The sequence below is a fragment of the Somniosus microcephalus genome, unplaced genomic scaffold, assembly GCF_052327205.1.
Source record: "Somniosus microcephalus isolate GS21.2 unplaced genomic scaffold, FLI_Smic_1.0 unresolved_chr4, whole genome shotgun sequence".
Classification (NCBI taxonomy): domain Eukaryota; kingdom Metazoa; phylum Chordata; class Chondrichthyes; order Squaliformes; family Somniosidae; genus Somniosus; species Somniosus microcephalus.
In genome coordinates, this window is record NW_028225182.1 from 15,382,641 (window position 1) to 15,392,239 (window position 9,599).

The 9,599-nt window shown below is 44.3% G+C and overlaps 2 non-coding genes across 2 annotated transcripts; one reads left to right on the forward strand and one right to left on the reverse strand.

The window, feature by feature from the left end:
- The first annotated feature begins 3,462 nt into the window (after positions 1–3,462).
- Positions 3,463–3,534, forward strand: trnaq-uug (transfer RNA glutamine (anticodon UUG)). Its single transcript has one exon. It is a non-coding gene; the product is annotated as a tRNA-Gln (tRNA).
- A 5,542-nt stretch (positions 3,535–9,076) lies between these two features.
- trnaw-cca (transfer RNA tryptophan (anticodon CCA)) lies at positions 9,077–9,148 on the reverse strand. Its single transcript has one exon. It is a non-coding gene; the product is annotated as a tRNA-Trp (tRNA).
- Between the last annotated feature and the right edge of the window lie 451 nt (positions 9,149–9,599).

The window sequence follows — 9,599 nt, forward strand, 5'->3', positions numbered from 1 at the left end:
GAACATTTCAGTGCATTTCACGCTGTGTCCAACATGGTGAGGTCCCCCGTGCTGTGTCAGCTTTGTATTTTTATCAACACTCCAGCTTTACATTAACAGAACCTGAGCTCCTAGATCTGGTCGGGTCACATTGACCGAAGTGAGGAATGAGTGAGAGGGGCAATTCCTCCCGGGGTTAGAAAATCCTCCGAAAGAATGACAGAATATTTAATTTGCTGTGAAGCCGAAATAGCTCAGTTGGGAAAACGTTTTAAAGGTCCTTGTTTCAATCCCGGGTTTCGGCAGGTTTTAATTATATTTTCCTCCTTCACTTTAAGAGGAGCGAATCAGAGTAAGTTTTCCACTCCTGAACAGGCGTCTCCCAAAGGAATGGGAGTAAAACCGTATCGGACCCGTTAGATCCCGCTCCAACCGATTGCTGCCGGTTCGAATCCAGGCAGCGTCCCCCCAACTGTTTTTATACCGGGACTGAGGGAGGAACTGTTCAGCGATGGTGCGATAATAATTTTTAGAATGAGGTTTGTTAGATTAAAGAGCTCTTTTACTGTTACTTTCGATTTAAACTCTGCCCAGTTGTATATAGGAACAATGTCTATGCGATGTGGTCTGTTCAATGTTTGTGCAGTAACTCGGTCACCCAGTGTGAGCCTGAAAGACAATCTCCCAGCCTCGGTTCGGGCCTGCTCAACGGGTAAATTGTAAATAGCTCAGTTGGTGATGAAAGTGTGCTAATAACGCCAAGGTCGTGGGCTCGATCCCCGTACGGGACATGGGAATATTTTCATAATTTTACGCATTTCCCGCACATTTCAAATACAAACTTTATAAGGAAGCCGATGCACACAGAATCTCACGGGGGATTTATTTGGATTAACATTCATTGCACCTTTGCCACCGGGGCTGAGAGACACATCTTTCTGTTTATTTGTCTTTCTGATTTTTCTGATGAAAGTTGAACAGGCGGCCTGTTCCCGGTAAAGGTCACAAGCAGGTACGAGACAGACAGAGCGGCTCTGACACCGCGAGATGGGCAAAAGGCTTCAGTTCAGGACAAATGCATCAATGAATTGTTCGCCCGGCACCGAGAGAGACAACATCCAGAGAAAAACACAGGAGGAAATCGATTTCAAGTGGATGCCTACCCGCTCTTGGTGTCGTGCTTTCGCGAGCACGTCTTTTGTGATCTCATCTAAAAAGTGTCATTTTGTACAAACAGTTTGCCTGGCGCGAAAGAGTTAAAAAGGGGACTCATACTGAAATGGACGTGGTTGCTGCGGTGGGTGAAATATGGTGACGATCTATCGTTATTATCCGAGGCGACGCTGCAGGATCCTTTCAAGGTTTCCCGCGGATCCACTGAAACCAGTTGAATGTGCAGCTTTGAGAGGGGCTTTCTTCGCCTTCAGGGCAGGAAACGGGAGTGAGGCAGGGACACTGTCGGTATCTGTGCTGAGTGTCAGTCTGTGCAGAATTGTGCAGAGAAAATATACGGGTTCGTTGAGATTTTTAACTTTATTGAAATGTCAGCACATAATTTCTTCCATTTTCTTATATTAATTCAATTTTAATGGGGAAGGTTTTCAAAACGTGATAACCACTACACTACGGGAATCTCTGCCGTAATTAGTTGCAGCAAGAACATCACAGAAGAGAACTGCGATCTGCAAATGCAGGTCCGGGATTAACTTTTGTATTAATACACGTTATTATTTGATTTTCACAAAACTCATTAAACTGTGTAAAAAGATGGACAATAGTTCTAATTGAAGAATCAACTTTTTGTTTCAGACTGAAGGAAATCCAAACATGGTCACCGAGTGACAGGCAAAACTTTCATAAGTGTTTTGTCTTTTGCTTGTGAAGAATTTTCAAACAGCAGTTGGTTAAAAATGTTCAGTGTTTGTCACACCGGGAATCTGCTGCAGCTGTTGTTCAGTTTAACAGGGACCGACAATTGTCGCCGCTTTTACACAGGGGAAGAAACTCACCCCTGGAGGTTCAACTGGAGCAAGTTCCAAAATCATTCATCCCGCCCTGGAGCAGAACCGAGGGCATTTCGTGTGTAAGGCGAGCGTGATAATTGCTGCAGTCCCGAAACCTCTGCTCAGTTTGTCAGCCGCGAGTCAGAAGGATGTGTTAAGGGAGAAGGTGACCCGCTGACTCACCTCTCTCTGCACTGATTGAGATTGTGTCGCTTCTCCGTCAAACAACATCACTTCTGTCCCACACTAAAAGCTCTCAATCCTTCTCCTCCGCTCGCTTTCTATTCAAGTAATTGGACAATGAATCAGTAATAAGGTTCCCTCGGGCTTTTGCTGGTGGATTTACTGATAAACCGGGGAATTGAGAGGAAACTGGAGCACAGGCAGGGTCCTTGCGACAGACCAGTCCGGCTAGCCCAGTCGCTGGAGTGTCGGATACTTCATCCCCACGGCGGGGAGTTTGCGTTTTAAATTTTTGGGCTCATTTTAAAGGCGATTCCGAGCTCCGGAATCTTGTCTCCCTCCAGCCGCCCACTGCTAAAGATTGAACTGATTTTAATTTCACCTTGGCTCGGGGTCAGTGCGGCTCAGTGGGACTTCGGCCCGTCTCTCCCTTCACAACCCATCAGGGCCGAGAAAACAACGGGGGATTTTACACATGTGTTGTGTTCTGTAACTTTTTATAAACACTTCAGTGTATTTCACTCTGTGTCCAAGACTGTGAGGTCTTCCCTGGTGTGTCAGCTTCCGGTGTTTATAAACACTTCAGATTTCCTGATAATGTTGTTGTATCGCATTTTTTGAAAGAGTCATTGACCGAGAGGTGCCGGGGGATTTCGTGCTGGGGATCGCCGGTGAAACCAGCCCAATAATTTGAAACACAAACCGCCCCTGAGATTAAGAGTCTCAGGCTCTACCGACTGAGCTAGCCGGGCCGGTCTGACCCCGCGCACTGCTTGTGTTACAAACCATGAACCAGTTTCCCCTCAATTCCCAGCTTTACCAGTAAATCGGCCAACAAAAGCCCGAGAGAACCTTATTACTGATACTTTATCCAATCACTTTAATATGTGTTTTCTGGTTAGCAACACTTCTGCCGCCGGAAAATGTTCTCCTTGTTTACTTTATTAAAACTCTTCATGATGTTGAACACGTCGACAACATCTCCCCTTATCTTCTCTGCTCTGAGGAGAACAACCTCTTCTTCTCCACTACTCCACGGAACTGAATCTCGCATCCGTCCTAAAGCGCAGTGCCCGAATTACACACAATACTCCAAAGGTTTGGTATAACTTCCTTCCTTTTGCCCTCTATGCCTCTGTCTGTAAAGCCCAGGATTCCGTTCTCTTTTCAAACACAAGACAAAATGCTGCGGATGCTGGAAGTTTGAAATAAAAACAGAATTTGCTGAAAATGCTCAGCAGCTCTGAATGGCAGGTGAGTTGGAAAAAAGCGAATTAGGCTCAGAATAGTGTGTAAGGGTTCCATGGTGTAATGGTGAGCACTCTGGACTTTGAATCCAGCAATCCGAGTTCAAATCTCGGTGGAACCTGGTTCCCTCTTATCCCAGCTGTTATAAAAGTAATTGGAATTGGCTGCTCAGCAGCGGGAAAATGTCAAAGCTGAAGGTTTGGATGAGAAAAGGCGGGAATGGAATGGTGGAGTTAAAATTGTCCAGTTCTTCCAATATTGCTGCTGGGCGAGGTTTGCAAGTAGCCTTGAGAGGGCAGTGATGTATCGCCCTTGCAGTGCTGGTCCCCGACACAAACTCCGTTCCCGAGCCACCGACTTCATCCCAATCCCTGGCCACTGAGACTGAACCAGACAGCTTGCAACCTTGGTGCCGCATTTGACACTGAGATCAGCTTCCGCCCAAGACGGTCTACTTCCACCTCTGTAACGTCGCCCGACTCCGCCGCTGCTCTGCTGCTGAAACCCTCATCCTTGCCTTTGTCACCTCCAGACTTAACGATTCTAATGTACACCTGGAAGGCCTCCCATCATCCTCCCTCCATAAACTTCAGCTCATCCAATCCTCTGCTGCCCGTATCCTAACTCGCACCAGGTCCCGTTTACCCATCACCCCAGCTCTCACTCACCTACATTGGCTCCCAACCAGGTGACAACTCAATTTTCAAATTCTCTTCCTTGTTTTGAAATCCCTCCATGGACTCGCCCCTCTCTATCTCTGTAACCTTCTCCAGCCCTACACCCTCTGTGATCACTGCACTCCTCCAATTCTGGGCTCTTACACATCCCCGATTTTAATCCTTCCACGATCTGCCGTGGTGGGATTGTGAGCTCAGGTCTCCAGATCATCATGAAGTCTGCGGCTGAGGAACAGTTTGTGGCGGGACCAGCACTGCAATGGCGATTCATCGCTGCCCCCTCAAGGCAAACCTCTCCACCAGCAAGCACTGGACAATTTTCTCCCCACCATACCACTTTTCCTCTGGATTACAGGTCGAGTAACATAATCACTACGCCGCCATACCCCATAATTAATTGATTGAAAAATCGTTAATGAGCAGCGCAGAATCTGAACCAGGAAGAGTCAATTAGAATAGGGAATTCAATGTCCAATCAGGCACAGAAAGAGAAATAAAGAGAGGAAAATAAATGTTGGATTAAGAGGGAGAAAAGAAAGAGACAAAAGTAAATACATTTTTAGAATATCTAAAAACTTCAACAACAATTTATATCTGAAGGAATGAGATTCCACACTTATAAAAGTTAATTTTCAGTGCTTGGGAGGTTACTTGGTGGAAATTAAGACGACTTCGACTGAAATGGACGGGGTTGATGCGGTGTCTGAAATATGGTGACGATTTATGGTTATTAGCTGAGGCGACGCTGCAGGATCCTTTAAAGTTGTCCCGCGGATCCTCTGAAAACGGTCGATTGTGCAGCTTTGAGAGGGGCTTTCTGCACCATCAGGGCAGGAAACGGGAGTGAGGGAGGGACACTGTCGGTATCTGTGCTGAGTTTGAGTCTGTGAAGAATGGTCCAGGATCAGATAATGTACAGCCTCTATGAAATATTTTATTTTATTCCTTTATAATTACAATATGATTTCTTCCATTGTTCATTTTTATTAAATTGAAATAGGAAAGGTTTATTTTCAGTTTGAACCACGCACCAATTCTAGAACATAATGTTTCCCCCCAGGATCGAGCCGGAGACTTTTCGCCTGTGGGGTGAACATGATAAACCGCTACACTACGGAAACCTCTGCTTAGCTAACCATCCAGAAAGAACTGTTCAGCGAGAAGGTGAAATGCTGAATTCCAGATTCTGGAATAATTTCCTTTCACTAACATTTCTCTAACCGAAACTGCACAAGTCAAAAATGTTCCTTTCAAAATCATTAAACTCTCGAATTTCCAGGTCGCCCCCGAATCTTCTGAATCAGATGCCTCCAGTTTTCCCACTCAATCAATGTCCCTTTGCAATTTTCTGCGCCTATCCTCACTAATTACTGTGCCACTGTCAGACTTGGTTTACGGTTATCGATCGTAGGATCCGGAATGCACTGCCTGAAAGGGTGCTGAAGGCAGGTTCTATCGTGGTTTTCAAAAGGCAGTTGCATAAGTAGCTGTATGATTGTATGATTCACTGAGATCACCTCTCGTTCTTCTAAACCCCAGCGAGTATAGGCCCACTCTACTCAATCGCTCCTCATAGGACAGCCCTCTCATTGCAGGAATCAGTCTGCTGAACCTTCTCACACCCCATCTAAGGCAAGTATATCCTTCAACAGGTAAGGTGACCAAAACTAAAATACGGTTTTGATCTGCTGGTAGTAAGCGAGCAAGGATCTGCGAGATATTGCAGTTTGTACAAGTGTTCCCTGGTGGTCTAGTGGTTAGGATTCGGCGCTCTCATTGCCGCGACCCATTGGTTCTTACAAAACTGTTTAATAAAATAATTCAAGTCTGTTAGACACTTAATAATTCTCTTAATCGACCCACTGCTTTTTGTTGCACACTGAAGGGAATGCTAACATGTTTTCCAGGTGAGAGTCAAACTTTAGTAACATTTTTGTAGAACCAGACAGCACAGAAGGAACCCATTAAGCCCCATCGTGCCTGTGCCGGCTCTTTGAAAGAACTATTCAATTAGTCCCACTGCCCTGCTCTTTCCCCATAGCCCTGCAAGTGTTTCTTTTTCAACTACATTTCCCATTTGAAAGTTAATGTTGAATCTATGATTCTATGACACTGTTTTTATTTTTACACGGCCTGGTTCACAGTTCTGAATATTGTCCATACGCCGCAAGTTTAATTGTTGTTCAGAAGCTGCTCGACCAGTTGTGTATTTTGAGCAGTTTCCCAGTTTATTTCCCTGTGATGTGATGATTGTGGGGGCTCGGTGTGTGTAACTGGATTTGCTGCAGTCCACCGGCAGCAGGTGGTGAAAGCGTGCCAGAGACAGTGACTGACAGGTGAGCTAGATTTCCTTACACACCTTGGAATTCAGGAGAACCTGGTTCATGGTTTGCAGAGCAAACTGCTAAAATAAAGTGTATAAAATGAGAAGGGAACAAATTCATGACATGCAAAGCATGGAAATTACTGTGTGAAATGGGCCTCGGATAATATTAACGTCAATATTTTTCTGCCTGACATGGTGGTGGAAGCAGATTCAATATTAACTTTCAAAGGGGAAGGAAATCGAAAAAGAAACACTTGCAGGGCTTTGGGAAAAGAGCAGGGCAGTGGGAATAATTGGATTGCTCTTTCAAAGAGGCACAGGCACTATGGGCCGAATGGCCTCCTTCTGTGCTGTCTGATTCTATGATTCTATAATAAGTTATCGCAGTTTGTCTGTCACCCAGTAAACTTGTTATTAATTCCTGCAGTGAGCAACACAATGTTGTGGGTTGATTAATGATGATTGAAACAATTATGAAGGGTCTCACTGACTTGAATTATCCCTAAATACCTTTGTTTAACAAAAATCTCTCAGTCGCAGATTAAAATGAACAATTGATGTTGTACCTTTGAAAGAGCTATCCAAATAGTCCCACTCCGCTGCTCTTCCCCCATAGCCCTGCTGACACTCATGCCAGTGGAAACTGTTTCCCCCATAATTTTGAACAACTCTCTTAAATCTCCCCTGAAATGTGATTAATGGAGGTCAATGTGGGCAAATGTCAAGTCATCCACTAAGAAAGATCGGTCAGTCTATGATCTGAAAACATTGGCAGAGAATTTTTTTTTCTGTGAAATAGCCGGTCCTGTTTAATTTAACAGAAGTTGCCCCAGATCCCTGCTCTCACAAGCAATGAACATTTGAAAGCATTCTCCTAAAATACGATGTGTAAAATGAGATATGGGTTAAAAGTTCAGCACATGCAAGAGCAAAATAATTCACTCTATTTCGACTGTCCCTCAGTAAGCATATTTTAATATATTTCATTCTGCAAAAGGAAGTTATTGGTTCAATAATGGTTATTAAATCAATTCTTATTTTATCACATTAGATGCATGTTATTAATTTAATAAAATTACTTCGCATTAATTTATTTAAAACGGTGATATCAAAATTAATTCCCTAACCGGGAATCGAACCCGGGTCAAAGTGTTGAAAGGAATCGGTTATGAATCGTTTAAAGTTGTCCTGGAAAAATTTCACACTGCTAAATTAAAATCACGGTTACAATGTGTTTCGATGTAAAAGGGGATTGAAACTGACAATACAAACGCTGGGCAGCGCCCGCGGTAAGACAGTGCTTAAAATTTAAACAGGTAGTAGCGAAGTAACCGCTGAGCTAAAGCTGACACCAATAAAAAAAAGTGGGAAACAACTCAATATAAAGGATGAGCTCACATATATCAGGGCCCGTGCAGTCTGGTCAACGTCAAGCCCCTCCTTTCTTAGTCAGAGACGTGAAAGGGAGTCAGACGCCACAAACTTGAATTAAAGGCAGAAATACGAGTAACACTTACTTCCAAATCTTTTCACTGTAAATTAATTTCACTTTATTTCTCAGCTGATTGCGTTGAATCTGAAATTCAGCTCAATGGGATTTTATGTTCACTACTGATTCTATTTTCTGTGCACGGTAGAAATAACCGGTCCTGTAAAATTTGACCAAAGCTCCCCAGATTCCTGGTGTCATCAGCAGTGACCATTTTTAAACCAGACTCCTAAGGTTCAGTGTGTATAATGAGATAAGGGCAACGGTACAAATTATTGAACTATCGACTCTACCACTGTTAGCATTTCTTTCATTGTGCAAAAGAAGATTATTGGTTAATTAATTATGCTTTCCCGTGAAAGCAACATAAAGTTTTTCAAAATGCTTTCGCCCAACGTGGGGTTCGAACTAACGAACATTGAAATTAAGAGTCTCACATTCTGGCAACTGAGCTCGCCGGGTCTGATCACTTTGAACGTCTTTGTCGCTGCTTGCAGCCAGGTGCCTGGTGGCTCCGCTCCAGGGGTTTAACTTGTCCTGCAAACCATGAACCAGGTTCTCCTGAATTCCAAGGTGTGTAAGAAAATCAAGCATCAAAAGCCCTTTCATTAACCAAAGGGCTTCAGGCAATGTTCTGATCGCAAAGCGCTTTTAGACACAAAACTATGGCATCTTTCCAGCAATCTGAGAAGTAGAGTTCTCATCTTCAGTTTCTTCAGGTAATCCACTCCCCATGTCATTACCTTCTTTATTCAGGGCTATGGGTAGAACCAAGTGCCAAGAGAGGACAGGTGGGCTGTCAATATCAGCAATCTTTATAAACCCAGTATATCCAGCTCTGTGCTGATAGTTTTTGGGACCGGATCCAGTTCTTCATCAATGATGACAGTTTCTGGTCTCGGAAACATCTGCTTGTCAATATCTCTTGCCGATTTCCCGGTGTTTCCCGATTCTGTCTGTCTCTCTGGCTCTGTTTATTCTATGTGTGGCCACCTGCAGGTTGACTTTGAACGAATAACTGTATTTGTGAATAGTAAAATTAAATACATGAGGGCATCAGGCGCTTCACTCCCTGACACTGGGGAAACAGTGAGACAGACTTTAGAGCAAGGGTCTGGTTATCGTGAAACAGCAAAGAAAATATTAATTACGGGATTATCCAAAAAAACGATGACCTCGACGTGATTTGAACACACAGCCTTCTGATCTGGAGTCAGACACGGTACCGTTGCGCCACGAGCTCCACACTGCAACCAGCGATGTTTGTATATATACACGTTCATCAAACACTGTTTCATTTCTCCTGCCTTGGAGTAATGAACGGGCTTTATAATCCCCGCCCACTCGAGTCCCCCGGGTGTCAGACAGCATCAGAAGCAGCGCCCACCTGTCACTCACCGTCTCACGCCCGCTTTCACCACCTGCTGCCGGCTGACTGCAGCAAGTCCAATTACACACACCGAGCCCCCACAATCATCACATCACAGGGAAATAAACTGGGAAACTGCTCCAAATACACAACTGGTCGAGCAGCTTCTGAAAAACAATTAAACTTGCGGCTGGAAGCAATATTCATAACTGCAAACAAGGCCGTGTAGAAATACAAACTGTGTGTGTGAGCCGAGGCCCTAAGCTCTGGAATTCCCTCCCTAAACATCTCCGCCTCTCTTTCCTCCTTTAAGACGCTCCTTAAA